Source organism: Taudactylus pleione, unplaced genomic scaffold (assembly GCF_031769625.1).
Source record: "Taudactylus pleione unplaced genomic scaffold, aTauple2 ptg000009l, whole genome shotgun sequence".
Lineage (NCBI taxonomy): Eukaryota > Metazoa > Chordata > Amphibia > Anura > Myobatrachidae > Taudactylus > Taudactylus pleione.
Genome location: NW_028284412.1, coordinates 3,174,872 through 3,195,344, shown reverse-complemented (window position 1 = coordinate 3,195,344; position 20,473 = coordinate 3,174,872).

The window sequence follows — 20,473 nt, the reverse complement described above, 5'->3', positions numbered from 1 at the left end:
CCACTTATATAATGTCCCCAGTAGTAGACCCACCTATGCAGTGCCTTATGTGGTGGTCCCCCTATGCAGTGCCCCCATTAGTGCCCCTTATATAGTATCCCAGTAGTGCCCCCCCCAGCAGTGCCAGAGCCCCCAGTAGTAGTCCCCCCTATGCAGTGCCCCTTTTTTTAGTGCCCCCAGTAGTGCCCATTAGATAGTACCCCCCAGCAGTGCCAGTGCCCCCAGTAGTGCCTCCCCCAGCAGTGCCTCCCCCCAGCAGTGCCAGTGCCCCCAGTAGTGCCTCCCCCCAGCAGTGACCCCCAGCAGTGACAGTGCCTCCACTAGTGGTCCCCCCTTGAAGTGCCCCCAATATAGTGCCCTCCAGTAGTGCCTCTCCCAGCAGTGCCCCCTACATATACAACACAAAATACACAAACAAAAAAAAAACCACTTACCTGTATCCCCGCTCCTGTGCCCGCCTCCGTCCGTGAGCCGGAAGGTGCAGCCCGGCTCCGGCAATGCTTCCCTCTGTGTAGCTCCCTCTGGGAGGGTTGTGCGCGTGGCGCACAGCCCGTCCACTGCCGATTCAGCTGCCAGCACTTCCGCGTCAGGTGGTATGAAAGCCACCTGACGCGGAAGCGCTGACATCTGAACTGGCAGGGGCCTGCCGGACAGCGCCGCGCAGGCGATCATGGGTGGCATGGGGATGGTGCAGAGATGGAGACAAGGCTGTCTCCATCTCTGAATAAAAAAAAATATTGGTTGGTCTGGGGGGGGGTTCTGGGTACTTAAAAACCCCCCCTCCGTGCGCTAGTGCACCTACTAAACTCAGCCTGTGCTTACCAGTTCCTGTCCCACCTCTCCAGGCATAAGACATATTGTTTGATATGCACACAACGTATCGAAATTCACATATTTATGCCACAAACATGTATCTATGCCCAACACTTAATGTGTACGCCTGCTGTGTTATAATGTCGCACCAGTTGTTTCAGGATTTTTTCACTGTACCATTGGTTCATAAGTAATAACCAAGTAGTGTATGCACTATTGCCAGTGGTGTAAGTTCAGCCCAGGCGCCCGGAGGCAAGTTATTATTTGGTGCCCCCCCAGTCACAGCCGCTGACACTGTAATGTAGTAATTTGCATGCAGACAGACTATAGATAGACGAATGCAGCAGCTGATGGTCTGACATGGAGCTCTCCACTAGTGTATGGTGGCTTCTCAGGTGCCGGGAAGGGGTGCCATGGACAATTGTTACAGCCCTAAGTGGGGTGAATATATTGTGGACAATGGAGGCGGTGCCCCTTTAGAGCTGGAGGCGCCTCCATTGTCTCCCATAGTTCTGCCCCTGACTATTGCAGTTAAATTGTTACAGTATATATAAGTGATATTATGAATGCAGCATGGTGAGGCCTAAAGCTGGGTACACATTGTGTGATTGTGTACCCAGCTGATGGAACAACGCGATGGAATGATACATTGCACCGTCCGTACACTGTGTACGATTCGCTGTACGACATCACAATATATCGTTACATGCTGAATTTAGCAGCATGGCGTCATTCATAGTATCGTTCCATCTGCTGTGCAGCGGAGCAGATGGGACGAAGCAATGAATGACCCGCGGGCACACGTGATCGGGCGTACACACTTTGCGATCCACACGATATATCACTCCGATCCACGTCAGAACAATATATTATAAAACATTGTGTGCCCAGCTTAAGACCCCCATTTACATGATACTACTTTACAATTTTGAATGTAAATCCATCATATATGATTAGATGTTTCTTTTTTCAACTAAGATTTGGGAACATGGCTTTTGTGAAACAAATGGATATGAGTGGCTTACATTATGTATGTTGTTAATTTACTGATTATTTTAATTAGTGGTTACTGTAGAACTTTTAGTTTGCTTATAGATTTTTAACTATAAGTTCAACTATAAATTTAAATCCCCCTATTTTAAGTACTTGGATTTGATGATTAAATAAGATTTACATATTTTAGTCCAAGTTCAATTCATAAAGGGACTATTACAGAAGCAACACAAGCGTGTGCACTCGTCACGCCATGCAATTCCCCGTGCCTGCATAGGCTATGGTATGCTATGGCGTGCACTGCGATCCCACCATGCATTCCTATGGAGGCATGGGCGCGAACCCCAGTGCTTCTGGGAGACTTCCGGCTGCAATCCGCATGCACCTAATTGTGGTATCAGTTAACTTATAGTATATGTAACTGAATCCAACTGTGGAAGTTTTAAGTGTATTATTTATAGTATTTTTTTGTATAGTTTAATGCATGTATTTTATGCAAATTACTTTACTAATTGGAAATCTCGCTACATAGGATACACCAGCGCAGTTTATAGTTATGTGATTTTTCATGCAAGTCTCAAACCTGCATACTGTATGTTGTCAAAATACTGTAATTTTAAAAGACATGTTGCTGCCCCATTTTTGTGACAGGTGATACAGCTGCAATAGCATCTATTTGGTGTGTCAAACTGATAAAAAAGAATATATACAGCTGTCGGTCCTCATCAGTAACAGCCTGTGCTCTTCACCTTTCTGAGCTCCTGATTCTTCTTGAAGATGAGTGATAGCTCCTGATTGGCTGCCCAGCTACTAACTAGCCAAGCAGTCTGATTTTGAAACTTTGCTCTTTGGAGCAATTCGTGCCCATCCCATATGTTTTTTTATTTGATAGTTTTTTTTTATTTCACATCCCATTGGATAACAATTTCAAGAGTACAGGTAAGTATCAATTTTAAGATTTTTATTCATTATTTTTAAATTGAAACAAGAAATGGGTGCTTTGTTAGGGGGGGGGGGTGACCATTGGATGGATGTCCATCATTGGTTGCCATTGATGGTTCCATCAGTGATTACCTTTGATGGCACTAAACCATCTATGGTGAGCCATCGACTGTTTGCACCACTTGATGGCCACCGCTGTTGGGGGGCACGAAGCGCTGCAGGCCAATCAAAATAGGGGGCTACTCTGATATGGCAAAACCATTGACCATCGGTAGTGAACTGTTGATGACCATCTCTAAGGGAGAGGGATGGGCTATGCTCATGCATGAAGTGTCCAGTGCTAGTCTGGTCATCTCAGGTGGGGGGGGGGGGGGGTCCTGTGTTTATTGGGGCTGTTACTGTAGGGGACGGATGGCAATATGGTTTTCTTGTGGCATTTTTTCCTACTGATGGCAGTATTTTGGTTTTAAACCCAACACACATCACTGGTAGTTTGGTATTTCACTCTGCTGCAAAACTTCCAACATGACCCTTTCCACCAGGACTAAAATAATCTTTTCCTGATCTTCCCACTTAATTGGTGGGAATTGTGGTAAAACCTTCATCTCATCAATTAGTTATTTCAACACAGGTGACTGTAATTGTAAATTAAATTGGAATTCCAGGAGGATTCAACCTAGAGGAAGGGGTTATAAAGAAAGGTCTACTGTTAGATTGTACATTTGGCTATTTTGAGGCAAACATCACAGTTGATATGCAGCAAGATTGAAAATTTGCAGACTAATGCTGGGCATACACTTTACAATTATCTGTCAGACATCTGTCCAATCTGGCTGGTTGGAATGAAAACCTGGTAATGTATGGGAGCAAATGACAGTCTACCATATGGTCCCAAACACTTGAACATTGATTGGACAGATGTCTGGAGAGAAAGTGGAGAGAGATAAAATACCAACCAATCAGCTCCTGTCATTTTTTCAAACACAGCCTGTAAATAGACAGTTAGGAGCTGATTGGTTGGTATTTTATCTCCGTCCACTTGTTCTCTCTCCAAGGCTTAGTGTATAGACCCCTAGTACATTTCCCCTTTAGATCTTATATATAAAAATCATTGGTCTGTTTGTTTGTCTGTCCGGTTATGCATCGGACACCCCTGCACCAACTAGGATGAAACCAACACGAGGTGGTCTAGTTGGATCCTGGCCAGGTTTTATGGGGTTTAGGGTCCAGGTCGCTGGGCAGAACTTTGACCCTGGGAGCTTGTTCTGAGCCATCCACTGGATGGTTTTGGATGAAAACTTCACAGAGGTGTGGCAGTTGGTCTGGGATGCCTAACTTAATAACCTGAAGATTTAAAGCCGGGCAATGCTGGGTACTTCAGCTATGTTCAATGAATAAGTCAACTGAAACTAATGCAGAACTCTGTGTGTCTAGACCGAGAATTTCCTTGAAATAAGGATATGATTATCCCTATTTTTTTTGCTCAGAAATGAGGAGCAAGGCTTCAGTTTAACCACTTAACTGGCACGGTTGCGTAGGATGCGACCGCTGCCAGATGGGCTTTCACTGACACAGTCAAATAACGTGCGACCGTGCCCTCTCGCTGCACCCCGCCATTTAAAATACGAAATCAGTTCAGAACTGATTACCTTCTGCTGACCTGGCCTCCTGACAGTGACGTAGTGGTCTGTGACCACCGACATCGCTGCTGATTTTGTGCCCAAAAATTCTGCATGAACAGCATTATGGAGCACATGTGCTTGGCAACAAAAAGTTGTAATCCAATGCAAAGAGGGGAACTGAAGTTCCCTCTGAGCATTATTAGATTACAGTATCTCTGCACTCTGAATGCAGAGATCAGCTGGGGGACTGATGATTGGGAGGGCAAGGGGGAGGGATAAGTAACCAGGGGACTGTGCATCAATAACCACAGAGCGGATTAATAGATACAAGCAGGGTCGGACTGGCCCACAGGGGTACAGGGGAAACCCCCGGTGTGCCCCACTGCCTGAGGGCCCACATCCTCTTCAAGGAATCAGATTCCAGACTGTGCACTTGAATTATACATTATACATTATATTATAGATTATACATAGGTTACATTATACTGCACAGGACTATGGTGTTTTTTCTAAAATCCATTGCAGTTATTAATCTGGTACATCATCATGCATGCACTAGCAGAATTTACTATATACATAAAAAATTCCTAAGTGTGCTATGTGCAATCAAATTAAAACAGTTTGAGTTAGCAGGTTGCTTGAATCTGAAAGTCCTTCCTCTAAATGTTTAAATTGGATATTCTTCTTTTAGACTGTATGACATTAGACCATGAGGGGTCCTGTGGATATACCCCCCCCCCAAAAAAAAATCACCCAACAGAAGGCCAGAAAGGCCAATTAGAAAAGATACCAAATGTTTATTTTTGATAAAAATATAGGTTCAACATTTAAAAGTTCTGGTTCACATAAACAAAGTAAAACACATAACATAGATCCAATAAATCAATGAGCCAAGGCCAGTGTAGCCATGGTTTTTGAGATCCACCCTCACCTTTAAACAGGTGTAAGCTCAATAGGGAGGGAATCTTCACACAACTGGTTAATGGAACCGTAGCTGGTAAACCCTACGCGTTCGTCTTTTGACTTTATCAGGGGTAGGTATCAAAACTTTTTTTATTGATAACCCATAGGGGTATGATTTACAGGTAGTAATCGATAGTAGGTGGGTAACGCTGTACTTCAGCTGATTAAACACGACCGAATCGGGCCCAAATATGATCCAAGTTTGATAATCAAATATCTACCCCTAATGGGTTCATAGTAACGATCAGAGTTAAACTCAAATAGATTTATAACATTTAGTGAGTCAGCAGTAACTGTCCGAAGCTCATCAAAATTAATCAAAGGCCGCTAAGGACCTGGGTATTCCCTTCTGTGAGAGCAAACAGATGTGAATCAGACTCAAGCTTTTCTTTTTTCTTTAAAGGGGCCCCAACCATGCAGTCTTTATTGGCTATGGCTGGCCAAAACCCTAAGTATGGGCCCCTATCATTTCATTCCCCCGGTAGGCCCTTCATTTCCCAGTCTAACACTGGATACAAGAGGTGGCGGGTTAAAGCCACAAGGTGATTTATTGCCACTTGGGGGTAGGGGGGGCTACTATAAATATCTGAATTTTTGCCACTGGCAGAGACTTCAATAGGAACCTACCTGTGGTGGGCACAAAACCACTGGGGGATCTATTGTTACTTGGGAATCTATTGCCACTGGGGGGATCAGAGAATTGTTTCAATGAGGACCTATGGACACTAGGGGGATACTAGAATCCCCTAGGTGTTTTTTTATTCCACTAAAACATTTAAGTATACATAATTAAACTTAAAAAAACAAACAACAAATGTTTATGTAATTTTTTTACATTGTCAGTTAAGTGATTAAAGCAAAGCTTAACACTGTACTTTAAGATTTAAAACATCTTTCTCTCCCTTCTGTAAATCTATCTACAGCAGATGCAAGTATATGGGGCTTTATGGCCCCCTCTTCCTATACAGTTGCCTGAATCATTTGGGTCAGGACTTGTATGTAATTGATTTGCTAATACTTGTGCTGGACTTGTATGCTTAAGGGACGGTTATACTGTAATAGCTGCATGCAACCGCCGCTTAAACGTTTAGAACAAGCCTTCTCTTTTCTCCCCTTACAGTTCCCTTTCCAATCTAATGCTGCAGTATGTGCTTATGGTATTCAGTTGACCTCTGGACTTATATGTGGGCAATACAAGTTTACAGCAAGCTTGTGCAAACAACAAAGGCATTAATGGCAACAGCAACAACCTCTCTCCCCAGCCCATTACATTGTGTGTGCTGGGCTGCGGTGTGTCCAGGGAGGCTCATCTGCCTGAATGATGTGTGGGACTGCGGGGAGGAATGGATGCAGGGGGAAAGTGAGTGCACTGATCACTCCCCTGGATCTGCCCCTGTGCAGAGTGTGGCGCAGAGATTGCATTTTCATATTTATTGTAGAGGGAGAGGCCACGTCTCCATAATTAGGCCACAGCCTTAAATGTACCCTGGCCTGGACACGCTCTCTACGGAATCGGTATGAATTACTGCCGGACGCAAGTCCGGTGGTTCAAATCCCGACAGCGGCTGCCCGACATGGGTGAAAATCCCAATCGTCCCGAGGTATTTCCTAACCTAACCTCCCCCCCTAACCCTAACCCTCCTTAGGGGTGCCTATCCCTAACCTTCCCCCCAGTGCCTAACCCTAATCCCCCCTCTAAGTGCCTAAACATAACCCCCCCTTCCGCCTGTCATTTAACCCTCGCCGGGATAAAGCAGTCGGGAAGCCGGCCATCGGGATTACGTCTGCCGGCTTCCCGAATGCATACCCTCTCTACGGCCCTGAAAAAGTAACAACAGACAGACTGAACACTATAACCCATGCCTGATCACCTTATAAAGCAGGTGCACCCAGTCACTGCATGGGCAAACGCAATATACATATATTAGCAAACATATACATGTTATATGCAACATACACACTAACACTAACACATATGTACACATTAACACATACATATACACTAAAACATATATATATTAGGGGTGTGCACCGGCCACTTTTCGTGTTTTGTGTTTTGGTTTTGGATCTGGATCTTTCTTCGTGTTTTGGATCTGGATTGGTTTTGCCAAAACCACCCTTCCGTGTTTTGGGTTCTGGGTTTTGTGTTTTGGATCTGTATTTTTTTGAAAAAAAGCATAAAAACAGCTAAAATCACAGAATTTGTAGGTTTTTCTGCTCCTATGCTATTATTAACCTCAATAACCTTAATTTCCACTCATTTCCAGTCTATTCTGAACACCTCACACCTCACAATAGTGTTTTTATGTCCAAAAGGTTGCACCGAGGTAGCTGGATGACTATGCTAAGCGACACGAGTGGGCGGCACAAACACGTGACCCATCTAGGAGTGACACTGCAGTGGCAGGCAGGATGGCAGTTAGAAAAACTAGGCCCCAAACTGTACATAATGCAAAGAAAAAAAGAGGTGCAAGATGGAATTGTCCTTGGGCCCTCCCACCCACCCTTATGTTGTATAAACAGGACATGCACACTTTAACAAATCAATCATTTCAGCGCCAGGGTCTGCCACACAACTGTGGCTGAAATGATTGGTTCGTTTGGGCCCCCACAAAACAAGCTGGCAATTAATGTGTCCCTGCACAAACTGGCTCTACGGAGGCAAGATGTCATCCTCATCCTCCTCATCCACCGATTCCTCACCCTCTTCAGTGTGTACATCCTCATCCTCACAAAGTATTAACTCGTCCCCACTTGAATCCACCACCACAGGTCCCTCTGTACCTTCTGGAGGCTGGTCTCCCTGGAAGAGCTGATAATTCATTTTGATGAACATCATCTTCTCCACATTCTGTGGAAGCAACCTCCTACGCCTTTCGCTGACAAGGTTCCCGGCTGCACTAAACACTCTTTCGGAGTACACACTGGAGGGGGGGCAACTCAGGTAAAATAGAGCCAGTTTGTACAGGGGCCTCCAAATTGCCTCTTTTTCCTGCCAGTACAGGTATGGACTGTCTGACATGCCTACTTGGATGCTGTCACCGATGTAATCCTCCACCATTCTGTCAATGGTGACAGTATCATATGCAGTGACAGTAGACATGTCAGAAATTGTTGCCAGGTCCTTCAGTCCGGACCAGATGTCCAAACTTGGTCCTGCCTGCCCTGCATCACCGCCAGCGGGTTGCTTAGGATACCTAAGTTTTTTCCTGGCAGCCCCAGTTGCGGGAGAAAATGAAGAATCAGCCGTTGACGTGTCACGTTCCGCTTCAGCTGACAGTGTGTTCACCAGCAGGTCTTTGCACCTCTGCAGGCTTGTGTCGGCCGGAAAGAGAGACACCACATAGGCTTTAAACCTAGGATCGAGCACGGTGGCCAAAATGTAGTGGTCTGATTTCAACAGATTGACCACCCTGGAATCCTGGCAAAGCGAATGAAGGGCTTCATCCACAAGTCCCACATGCCGAGCGGAATCGCTCCGTCTTAGCTCCTCCTTCACTTTCTCCAGCTGCTTCTGCAAAAGCCTGATGAGGGGAATGACCTGACTCAAGCTGGCAGTGTCTGAACTGACTTCACGTGTGGCAAGTTCGAAGGGCTGAAGAACCTTGCACAACACGGAAATCATTCTCCACTGCGCTTGAGTCAGGTGCATACCCCCTCCTTTGCCTATGTCATAGGTGGATGTATAGGCTTGTATGGCCTTTTGCTGCTCCTCCATCCTCTGAAGCATATAGAGGGTTGAGTTCCACCGCGTCACAACCTCTTGCTTCAGGTGATGGCGGGGCAGGTTCAAGAGTGTTTGCTGGCGCTCCAGTCTTCGGCACGCAGTCGCTGAATGGCGAAAGTGGCCAGAAATTTTTCGGGCCACCCAAAGCGTCTCCTGCACGCCCCTGTCGCTTTTCAGAAAATTCTGCACCACCAAGTTTATTGTGTGAGCAAAACATGGGACGTGCTGGAATTTGCCCAGATGTAATGCCCGCACAATATTGGTGGCGTTGTCAGATATCACAAATCCCCAGGAGAGTCTAAGTGGGGTAAGCCACTGGGCGATGATTTCCCTCAGTTTCTCTAAGAGGTTGTCGGCGGTGTGCCTCTTACTGAAACCGGTGATACACAGCGTAGCCTGCCTTGTAACGAGCTGGCGTTTCTGAGATGCTGCTACTGGTGACGCTGCTGCTGTTGCTGCGTAAGGTGATACATCTACCCAGTGGGCTGTCACAGTCATATAGTCCTTAGTCTGCCCTGTTCCACTTGTCCACATGTCCGTGGTTAAGTGGACATTGTGTACAACGGCATTTTTCAGGACACTGAGGACACTTTTTCTGACGTTTCTGTACAGTCTCGGTATCGCCTGCCTAGTGAAGTGGAATCTAGACGGGATTTGGAACCGGGGACACACTACCTCCATCAATTGTCTAAATCCCACTGCACTAATGGCGGATACCGGACGCACGTCTAACACCAACATAGCAGTCAAGGCCTCAGTTATACGTTTTGCTTCAGGATGACTGCTGTCGTACTTCATCCTCCTCGCTAAGGACTGTTGGAGGGTCAATTGTTTAGTAAAAGTAGTGGTGTTCCTACTTCCTCTCTGGGATGATGAACGACTCCCAGCAGCAGCAGCAACAGCAGCAGCGGCAGCAGTAGGCGTAGCAATGCAGGATCCTCCGGAGGAATCCCGGATAGGAGAGTCAGTCATGCCAGTGATATGGCCTGCAGGACTACTTCCGATCCTGACTAAGGAGGAAATTGACGAGGAGGGAGTTGACGGTGTGGTTTGCAGGCGCTTGGATACAACAGGACAACGGGATTTAGGTGTCCCTGGACTGCTTACGGTCTGAGCCAAAGTTTCTGAACTTGACAGTAACTTTTTATGAACGCGCTGCAGGTGCCGTATAAGGGAGGATGTTCCTAGGTGGTTGACGTCCCTACCCCTACTTATTTCACCTTTACATATGGTACATATGGCAAGACAGTTGTTGTCCGGATTTGGATAGAAATATTGCCAGACCAAAGAGGTGGAATGTTTGGTCTTCTGCCCAGGCATGACCGTGATGGGCTTTTTCATCCCACGGACAACAACTGTCTCCCCCGGAGCCTGATTTAAACAAACCACATCACCATCAGAATCCTCCTCGCCAACTTCCTCCTCAGCGCCAGCTACACCAGTATCCTCATCCTGTTGTACTTCAACAGTGACATCTTCAATTTGCATATCAGCAAGTGGACTGTGGGTGCTCCTTTCAGCACTTGCAGGGGGCGTGCAAATGGTGGAAAGAGCCACCTCTTCCCGTCCAGTGCTGGGAAGGTCAGGCATCGCAACCACCACCACACTTGGACTCTCTTTGGGGATTTGTGATATCTTCTTAGAAAGCACAGTTCTTCGCTGTGCTTTTGCCAGCTTAACTCTTTTGATTTTTTTAGTGGGAGGAGTGCTTCCATCGTCATGTGAAGCTGAACCACTAGTCATGAACATACTAGGGATCGACCTTAGCCGTTCCTTGCCACTCCGTGTCGTAAATGGCATATTGGCAAGTTTACGTTTCTCTTCAGCTGATTTAAATGTCTTTTTCAAGGTCATTTTCCTGAACTTTGCCATTTGGGATTGTATGTGCCCTCTACTATGACATTGGGCATCGGCCTTGGCAGACGACGTTGATGGCATGTTATCGTCTATGTCATGACTAGTGGCAGCAGCTTCAGCACTAGGAGGAAGTGGTTCTTGATCTTTCTCTATTTTATTTTTATCGGAGAAAGTTTGGTCCTCCATTTATGTTATATCGATTTGATATATACGTGCGGCTAAACACAGAAAATAAATTTTTTTTTGGTTCGGACTGGAGTGTACTTTGTGGGTTACAGCACCCTTTAACGGTCAAGCCAGCCGGCCCTTTACTTATGACACAGGCGCACTCTTGGCACTACTTTGTTGATGCACGTGCGGCTACTGCGCACACAATTCACAAACACAGAAAATAATTTTTTTTTGGTTTGGACTGGAGTGTACTTTGGGGGTTACAGCACCCTTTAACGGTCAAGCCAGCCGGCCCTTTACTTATGACACAGGCGCACGCTTGGCACTACTTTGTTGATGCACGTGCGGCTACTGCGCACACAATTCACAAACACAGAAAATAATTTTTTTTTGCTTTGGACTGGAGTGTACTTTCGGGGGTTACAGCACCCTTAACGGTCAAGCCAGCCGGCCCTTTACTTATGACACAGGCGCACGCTTGGCACTACTTTGTTGATGCACGTGCGGCTACTGCGCACACAATTCACAAACACAGAAAATAATTTTTTTTTTGGTTTGGACTGGAGTGTACTTTCGGGGGTTACAGCACCCTTTAACGGTCAAGCCAGCCGGCCCTTTACTTATGACACAGGCGCACGCTTGGCACTACTTTGTTGATGCACGTGCGGCTACTGCGCACACAATTCACAAACACAGAAAATAATTTTTTTTTTGGTTTGGACTGGAGTGTACTTTCGGGGGTTACAGCACCCTTAACGGTCAAGCCAGCCGGCCCTTTACTTATGACACAGGCGCACGCTTGGCACTACTTTGTTGATGCACGTGTGGCTACTGCGCACACAATTCACAAACACAGAAAATAATTTTTTTTTTGGTTTGGACTGGAGTGTACTTTCGGGGGTTACAGCACCCTTAACGGTCAAGCCAGCCGGCCCTTTACTTATGACACAGGCGCACGCTTGGCACTACTTTGTTGATGCACGTGCGGCTACTGCGCACACAATTCACAAACACAGAAAATAATTTTTTTTTTGGTTTGGACTGGAGTGTACTTTCGGGGGTTACAGCACCCTTAACGGTCAAGCCAGCCGGCCCTTTACTTATGACACAGGCGCACTCTTGGCACTACTTTGTTGATGCACGTGCGGCTACTGCGCACACAATTCACAAACACAGAAAATAATTTTTTTTTGGTTAGGACTGGAGTGTACTTTCGGGGGTTACAGCACCCTTTAACGGTCAAGCCAGCCGGCCCTTTACTTATGACACAGGCGCACGCTTGGCACTACTTTGTTGATGCACGTGCGGCTACTGCGCACACAATTCACAAACACAGAAAATAATTTTTTTTTTGGTTTGGACTGGAGTGTACTTTCGGGGGTTACAGCACCCTTAACGGTCAAGCCAGCCGGCCCTTTACTTATGACACAGGCGCACGCTTGGCACTACTTTGTTGATGCACGTGCGGCTACTGCGCACACAATTCACAAACACAGAAAATAATTTTTTTTTTGGTTTGGACTGGAGTGTACTTGGGGGTTACAGCACCCTTTAACGGTCAAGCCAGCCGGCCCTTTACTTATGACACAGGCGCACGCTTGGCACTACTTTGTTGATGCACGTGCGACTACTGCGCACACAATTCACAAACACAGAAAATAATATTTTTTTTGGTTTGGACTGGAGTGTACTTTCGGGGGTTACAGCACCCTTAACGGTCAAGCCAGCCGGCCCTTTACTTATGACACAGGCGCACGCTTGGCACTACTTTGTTGATGCACGTGCGGCTACTGCGCACACAATTCACAAACACAGAAAATAATTTTTTTTTGGTTAGGACTGGAGTGTACTTTCGGGGGTTACAGCACCCTTTAACGGTCAAGCCAGCCGGCCCTTTACTTATGACACAGGCGCACGCTTGGCACTACTTTGTTGATGCACGTGCGGCTACTGCGCACACAATTCACAAACACAGAAAATAATTTTTTTTTTGGTTTGGACTGGAGTGTACTTTCGGGGGTTACAGCACCCTTAACGGTCAAGCCAGCCGGCCCTTTACTTATGACACAGGCGCACGCTTGGCACTACTTTGTTGATGCACGTGCGGCTACTGCGCACACAATTCACAAACACAGAAAATAATTTTTTTTTTGGTTTGGACTGGAGTGTACTTGGGGGTTACAGCACCCTTTAACGGTCAAGCCAGCCGGCCCTTTACTTATGACACAGGCGCACGCTTGGCACTACTTTGTTGATGCACGTGCGACTACTGCGCACACAATTCACAAACACAGAAAATAATATTTTTTTTGGTTTGGACTGGAGTGTACTTTCGGGGGTTACAGCACCCTTAACGGTCAAGCCAGCCGGCCCTTTACTTATGACACAGGCGCACGCTTGGCACTACTTTGTTGATGCACGTGCGGCTACTGCGCACACAATTCACAAACACAGAAAATAATTTTTTTTTTGGTTTGGACTGGAGTGTACTTTCGGGGGTTACAGCACCCTTAACGGTCAAGCCAGCCGGCCCTTTACTTATGACACAGGCGCACGCTTGGCACTACTTTGTTGATGCACGTGCGACTACTGCGCACACAATTCACAAACACAGAAAATAATATTTTTTTTGGTTTGGACTGGAGTGTACTTTCGGGGGTTACAGCACCCTTAACGGTCAAGCCAGCCGGCCCTTTACTTATGACACAGGCGCACGCTTGGCACTACTTTGTTGATGCACGTGCGGCTACTGCGCACACAATTCACAAACACAGAAAATAATTTTTTTTTTGGTTTGGACTGGAGTGTACTTTCGGGGGTTACAGCACCCTTAACGGTCAAGCCAGCCGGCCCTTTACTTATGACACAGGCGCACGCTTGGCACTACTTTGTTGATGCACGTGCGGCTACTGCGCACACAATTCACAAACACAGAAAATAATTTTTTTTTTGGTTTGGACTGGAGTGTACTTTCGGGGGTTACAGCACCCTTAACGGTCAAGCCAGCCGGCCCTTTACTTATGACACAGGCGCACGCTTGGCACTACTTTGTTGATGCACGTGCGGCTACTGCGCACACAATTCACAAACACAGAAAATATATTATTTTTTTAGCACTTGGGGGGAGCACCCCTGATGGACAGAGCACCCCCTGGACAACACTACAGCACTCCTTTAGGACTGGGACACTGCACAGGACTTTGGAGTGGACACAGCCCCTATGGAGAACTGACTGCACAACACAGTCCAGCCAGCCCCTATGGACTTTGAAGTAGTGGACACAGCCCCTATTAACAACAGCAGCACAGCACAACACAGCCAGCCCCTATGGACTTTGAAGTAGTGGACAACAGCAGCACTACACTACACTACACTACACAGCCCTAACTCCCACCCTCCCTCTTCACTGTCCACAGCCGAGTGAGAAAATGGCGCCGACGTGTGTACCTTATATAGGATCCAAAACCCGCGAGACTCGGAAGGCGGGAAGATGACGTTTTGCCTCGATTTCAGATCCGAGTCAGGCGGGAAAAGTCGAGCCTGACTCGGATCGGACTCGGATCGGGGGGGCTCGGGGGGGTTCGGATTTCAGAAATCCGAACCCGCTCACCCCTAATATATATATATATATATATGTATATTAGCACATACATACACACTAACACATACACACAGTATACACACACTAACACATATACAAAATAACATACATAAATACACATACATACACATGCTTTATTAATTAGACATATAGGTAACTGAATTTGACTGCAGAGTATTATTCTCCCTCTTGTGCCTGCTGTATTAATTAGACATATAGGTAACTAGCTTTTTCTTCACTGAATCCTTATGCTATTATTTCTAATGCCTTATGATTTGTAATAGTTAATTTGTTATAAGGATTCTCTCCAGCCTATTGACCAAAGTGAAGGCTTGATTTATTTCTATCCCTTGATGTTTGGTATGTGTTGCTTGTTTAGTTTAGCCATTTTTATTGCTAGCTTTGTTTTGGCTGGCCAATGGGGGGGGGGGGAATTAATTAATTAGTGTCCACGCTTTCCTGCATCTCTGCATAAGTGTCAGTATCTAGCTGGATAGCGTGCTGGATGGTGCCGGTTTTCAAAGTGCAGGCTTTTTTAGGTGCAAAAAATGTAGCGTTAGACCTGCGTTTAACCGAGGTTAAACAGAAGGAGGAAACTCTAAGATCCAACAAACATCAAACCTCAACGGTCTAAAGATTCAGGACAGTTACAACTGGATTCCTTGCACAATCAAGGCAAGAACACAACACTTCGATTACTGTGAATACTGCTGACCTTCTGAGACTCACATACATCTTGATGCTTATCATACTTGACCCCATGTCAGCTTACATCTTTCCTCTTTGAAACACTGTCCTTTATCTTCGCCTCTCTTGCCTAGCCTCACATGCTCTATCTGCTTACGATCTGCATTATTATTCATATTCTGCACACATTAAATCCCCACTTTTAATCCTCTCAATAACAAACTTGTTAAGCTGCATACATATTTACAATCACTGTTCTTTCACTTGCACTTCTACAAATCTCTTGCACTTATATTTCAATTTCATTTCCAAAGTTCATTCCTCTTGTTTACTTATAAACACAATGAGAAGGTTTTCTTCTACTCCCTCCTTCAATCAGTCTCTACCTTATCCTCTGTTCTGCCCCCTGCTTCCACCTTTATCCTTTCCCCTTTATCTCTTCCACCTCCTCCTCCCCTTTCCCCCTCCTCTGTCTGCCTACTCTTACCTCCTCTCCCATTACTCCACTTTCTTCCTGTTCTACTCCCCCTCTATCCTACTACCTCACCACCAAACCCTCCTCCTACACTCCTCTCCCTGTCACTTCACCCCACTGTCTTCCACATCTCTGTCCCTGCCCACCTTCTACAGGTTCCCTTTCTAGCTCAGGTGCCCGCACCATCACTAAACTCTATTCATATTGGTCCCCCAAATTTAACTTACCTCCAAGTTACAGCAACCCAGATAATCTTATTCACATTTCCCCCACAAACGCTATCTCTCTATCCTGTGCCCTCTGGAATGCCAGGTCAGTCTGTAATAAAATGGTCCCCACTCATGACCTTTTCATCTCCAACCCCCTGAATCTCCTAGCCATTACTGAAAGCTGGATCTCACCCTCTGACACCACTTCTTCTGCTGCCCTATCCTCTGGGGGCCTCACCTTCTCCCACACCCCCCCCGGCCTGGGGGTAGCCATGGTGGTGGTATTGGGGCCCTTCTATCCACCAGTTATTCCTACCAGCTAATACCCTCTGAACCATCCCTTACATTCCCCACATTTGAGGTTCATGCTATACGCCTCTTCCAACCAGTAAACATCAGAGTTGATGTCATTTACCGTCCCCCTGGCTCGCCCTCCAAATTCCATGACAACTTCGCTTCCTGGCTTCCTCACTTTCTCTGCTCAGATCTTAACTCCATTATCCTAGGTGATTTTAATATTCCTATTGACATTCCCACAGAATCCTCTGCAGCTAAACGCCTTACCCTAACCTCTTCATTTGGTCTCGCCAAATGTACCTCATCGCCCTCCTATGTGAGTGGGCACTCACTTGACCTGGTCTTTACTCACCGTTGTGATATTTCTGATTACTCCAGTTCCCCTTTCCGCCTCTCCGACCATCACCTTCTCTCTTTTAACCTATCCCTCTTTCCTTCCCCTCCTTTACCTCCTAAGGCTACCGTTACTAAGTGTAACATTGATGCTATTGACACTGTTGGTTTTTCCTCCCTGCTGGACTCTCTTCTCTCCCCTATCCTTTCTCTCTCCTGTCCTGAACAAGCTACTTCCCTGTACAATTCCTCCCTTACTACTGCTCTTGACTCTGTTGCGCCGGCAATAACTACTAACCCTCGCAGATCCACACCACAACCCTGGCATTCCAAATGCACCAATACCTGCAAAAGTGTTCAAGAATTGCTGAGCGTCAATGGAGAAAATCACACTTTAAGGCTGACTTCCTCCATTTCAATTTATTCTCTCATCCTACAGTGCTGCCTTGTCCCTCTCCAAACAAACATATTTCAAGAACCTCATCTCCTCCCAGTCCTCAAACCCCCGGCTTCTCTTTGCCACTTTCAACTCCCTCCTCTGCCCTTCCCCTCCTCACCCTCTGCCCTTGACTTTGCCACCTACTTTACATCTAAAATTGACTTTATATGTGAGGATATCATATCCCATCAGACCCTCAGCACTCCTCCCCCTCCTTTCCCTGACCACCCCTCCCCTTCTGACTCACCATCTCTGACATCCTTCTCCCCTGTTTCTGGAGAGGAAGTCATGGCCCTCATCTGGTCCTCCCCTCCTTCCACCTCCCCTCTTGACCCTATCCCTTCCTGTCTCCTGTTACCTGTCTCCTTCTGCCTGTTCCCATCTTGAACACCTCCTTAATGCACTGTCCCTTCTGCACTCAAACATGCCCTTGTCTCCCCCCATTCTTAAAAAATCTACCCTTGATCCTAACATACTTTCCAATTACTGACCCATCTCTCTTCTCCCTTTTGCTTCCAAACTCCTTGAGCATATTGTTTACAACCGCCTTACCACCTTCCTTTCCTCCCACTCCCTCCTTGACTCATTTCAATCTGGCTTCCGTTCTCTCCACTCCACTGAAACTGCCCTCACAAAAATCAGCAATGACCTCCTTGCTGCCAAATCCAAGGGTCACTACTCTCTGCTCATTCTCCTTGACCTCTCTGCTGCATTTGACACTGTAGACCACCCTCTCCTCCTGCAAATCCTTCACTTTCTTGGTTTACCTAGCACTGCCCTTTCCTGGCTGTCCTCCTACCTCTCTGATTGTTCCTTCTCTGTGTCCTCTCATGACTCCTCTTCCCCCCACTTCCACTAACAGTAGGAGTTCCCCAAGGTTCTGTTCTTGAACCTCTCCTTTTCTCCCTATATACGTCCTCATTAGGTGAACTCATAAACTCCTTCGACCTCCAATATCATCTCTATGCTGATGATAGTCAAATTTACCTTTTCACCCCTGAGCTCTCCCCCTCGCTCCTTACCCGTATCTCCAACTGTCTCTCTGCTGTCTCTTCATGGATATCCCAGCACTTTCTTAAATTTAACATGTCTAAGACTGAGCTGATCATCTTTCTACCCTCTTCCACTACCTCACTTCCCACAATTTAATTATCTATTGATGGCACAACTATCACCTCTAGCCCCAAAGTGCGCTGTCTTGGAGTTATCCTAGACTCTTCCCTCTCATTTAAACCACACATTCAGCACCTCTCGCAGTCCTGCCATTTCCACCTAAAAAATATCTCCAGGATTAGACCCTTACTCACCCAGGATGCCACTAAAACCCTCATCCACTCACTGGTCATCTCCAGATTGGACTACTGTAACCTTCTCCTAGCTGGCCTCCCAGTCTCTCACCTCTCTCTACTACAATCGGGTCTCAATGCTGCTGCTTGGCTCATCTTCCTCTCCAGACATTCTACATCTGCTTCCCCTCTCCTTCAAGCCCTACACTGGCTCCCCTTCCCCTTCAGATGCCAATTCAAGGTTCTTACACTTGCCTACAAATCCCTCACCAAATCCTCTCCCACATACATTTCTGACCTTCTCTCCCTTCACAGTCCCGCCCGTCCACTTCGCTCAACAAATGCATGCCGCCTCTCTTGCCAACTGATTACTTCCTCCTACTCCGGCATCCAAGATTTTGCCTGTGCTGCTCCCTAACTTTGGAATGCTATCCCTCTACCTATCAGACTCTCTACCTCTCTACAAATCTTCAACGGGCTCTCAAGACCCACTACTTCATCAAGGCCTTCCAGCTCTCATCCTAACCCACTTCATGCTCTTTCCTCCCTATTTTCCCCTTCTGTGTCACACCTGTCTGTCTGCCCCTCTCCTTTAGAATGTAAGCTCTAACGAGCAGGGTCCTCTTCCCTCATGTGCTTCTCTTTACATTTTCTTCGACTCTTTACTCCCCATAAGGGCACCTAACACGTGACTGCCAACTCCCTGCTGCTTATTGTGAGTGTTTAATCACTATTGCAGTAATGTATATAAACCGTGTCCTTGTCCTGCACTGTAATGTACTGTAAGTTACTTGTTTCTTGTTCACTTATTAGTTCTATGTATTATGTAAAGCACTGTGGAACACTTGTGGCGCCATATAAATAAAGGATAATAATAATAATACACACTAAAACAGTGTACCTGCATTAACATACTTACACTTTTGCAGCAGTTGCTGCAGGTACGGAACAGGTAGCTAATGGGGGCGGGCAACTTGATTCATTAGGCCCGCCCCTCGCAATGTAATGTCGCGATTAGCGTGGAGATGGGACGGGGCTTGTTGTATTGGCTCTGCCCCCATTACGGCCAGTGTAGGGGGGAATTGGTGTCTCGGGGGGGTTTCTAGGTACTCAGAACCCTCCCCTGCATGTGCTAGTGCCCTGATCCAGAATCAGAAACACAATCAAAGCACTGGCAGACAATAGCTGAAACTGGGAATGACCTCATGATAGTTTAGTCCAGTGTTTCCCAAATACTCAGGGTAGCCTAACAGTGCATGTTTTCGATATCTCCTTGCTGGAGCACAGGTGTATGCATTGCTGACTGACATATTTTAAAAGATCCTCAGATGGTACTAATTAATTCACTCGATTCTGTGACAAGACCTGGAAAACATGCAGGCCGGTTCAGAATTCGCATAAATTGGCCGCACTTTTTTTGATCTGTGTGCATGGAACTAAATACAAATATTTGACAGTGATACACATCTGTGTGAAAACACTGCCCCATCCATGCCCTTGTAGAAGTAGCTATTAGAGATTTGTGCAGACCCCTGTGTTTTGGTCTTGGCTTAACCACCCTCAAGTGGTTTGGTTCAGATTCGGTTTTGGATTCCTTTAAAAGTTATAAAAAGCTATAAACAGCTAAAATTATATAATTTGGACCTGTTAACAAGCAATCCAAAACCCGAGATTCGGTTTTCAAATCCGCGTTCCGAATTTACAGCAGACCCAATTCGGGACTCTGTTCTACTCAAAACCCCAAAAGTGATCTGAGCTAAGACCCGATTCAACTGGGAACCCAAAGTTCAGGTTTGTTTTTTCATCATTATCAGTGCTCAGTGTGCACTTGCCAGCTCCTAGAGATCCGTCCAAAATCAGAAGTATCTGCATACGCGCAAATTGGCATCTTTAGCTACAAGTGGAGATGCCTTTAGAGTAGACTGTAAGCTCTCACGAGCAGGGCCCTCTTACCTCATGTGCTTGTCCTTCCCTCACTTATACCCACTTCTCCAAACCTTTGGGATCGTCCGTAACTGCTGTTTATTTGGGAATTATGACTGCTGATGTTTATAAACC